The sequence below is a fragment of the Trichechus manatus genome, unplaced genomic scaffold, assembly GCF_000243295.1.
Source record: "Trichechus manatus latirostris isolate Lorelei unplaced genomic scaffold, TriManLat1.0 scaffold00234, whole genome shotgun sequence".
Lineage (NCBI taxonomy): Eukaryota > Metazoa > Chordata > Mammalia > Sirenia > Trichechidae > Trichechus > Trichechus manatus.
The window spans coordinates 195,995-197,838 of NW_004444170.1; positions in this window are offsets into that span (position 1 = coordinate 195,995).

The window sequence follows — 1,844 nt, forward strand, 5'->3', positions numbered from 1 at the left end:
GATGTATGTTCAAGTAATACTGATTCAGCCAATTATAAAATGAAAGGATGTGTCTATGAAAAGTGACAAAATTATTAAATCACTCATGAAGTTGGGTTAACACCTCACTAATTCCTGTGTTGCCCCAATTCTCTCCAGTATTACATAAGTTTTAATAGCCAAATCAATGGATTTTGCAACTTAATATGGTGAGAATTTCTGAAGTATAGGGCAATAATTTAAAAGATCATTTAGCAAAGAAGGAAAGACTTTGTAAATATTTCCTCAGTTTAGTGAGAAATTGCCAAATAAAACAATCAGGAAGCAGGAGTATATATTAACAGATTAGAGAAGAAGCTATTGTTTGTGAACAGATACAAAGGCAGTAGCAAATGATTATTAAGTATGAAAAAGTTAATTAAAATGCAAATATTATGCCCTGCTGTGTCTTAACGAATAACAAGGAATTTAGGGAAACAAGCAAGGAATTAAAATGTGATTATATATTTTAATTAAGTGTTAATTCATGACAGAATGTTAATGGGGATTATATGAAAATATCTGGGGAAAAGTCAAGCAATGGTGATGGATTGAAAGTTAAGACTATGTAAAACTCTACAAAAATATCATCTTTCAAAATATTGCTAAAAATGTTTTCATGTCAGCTACTGGGCTCTTGAAATTTAGTAATAATTAAGAGTTATGAATCTATGTTTTATGTGCATGTTGGGGAAAGTATTTTCCTATCTTAATAATTCATAGATTCACAGAATTTTACAGTTGAAAGAGATTTTTTTTTTAAGATTTTCGGCTCTAATCATGCCTTAACCAAAACAAACCCATTGCCATCAAGTTGATTCCAACTCATAGCCACCCTATAGGAGAGAGTAGAACTGCCCCACAGGGTGTCCAAGCCGCAGCTGGTAGATTTTGGTTAGCAGCTGAGCTCTTAAGCACTGTGGCTTTCCTGTATAGTGTCCCTTTATTAAACTCTCCTCAACTACTAGATTTTCAGGGTGCTATTTCTTTCCCTCTGGGACTCTTCCTTATGACTTCTGAAAACTCATTATATATTTTTTTTTTTTCTCTCTCCATCTACCAATCCTGAATTACTTACTAACTACCATTCTATCATTTTGGCCTTTATTATGTAACTTCACTGTTGGCCACACATCTTGCAGATTTAGATTTGCAGTATCCAACCCTAGACAAACGACCACCATTTACAGTTTTCTTCAGATATGGAGAAGGGAGCTCCAAAGAAACTGACCTTCTCTCATTTAACAACTATAAACTCTGCACAAGATACCAAAAGAAAAATAAAAGAAACTATCAATCTAGAAGTCTACATTCAGCAAAAATTTCCAAAATAATAAATAGAAAATAAAAGTATTTTTAGTTACACAATCATTAACATTTCCAATGCTTTTCATTCATTCCTGATGAGCCAAGTTTTCCAGCCCAGAGATCTTTATGTAGCATGTCTTACAGTGTGGGTGGGTAGCAATGAACTCTCCAAGCTGATTTTATCCTGGAGATTGTGAATGCTAGGTTATTAGGGTTCTGCTATATTCTGAATAACATTGATGTTTTTGTTCTAGCAACCTAAAAATATCAGGAAGACCAAGATACCTACACCATCCTTGACTCTATATTTTACATTCCCCGCATGACAATTTCAAATATATAGAGATCCACTTCTGAGCTGAGACAACACGGAGGTTATTGTTTTTGCTTCTACACCAGCTCGTTTTGCCTGCTTTCAGTGCTCCACTATATGCAGATATAAAATGGAAATTTTCCACGACCCACACTCCTCTTGTTTTAGAATAAGCGATCCTCACCACCAACTAGCCAGCCAATTC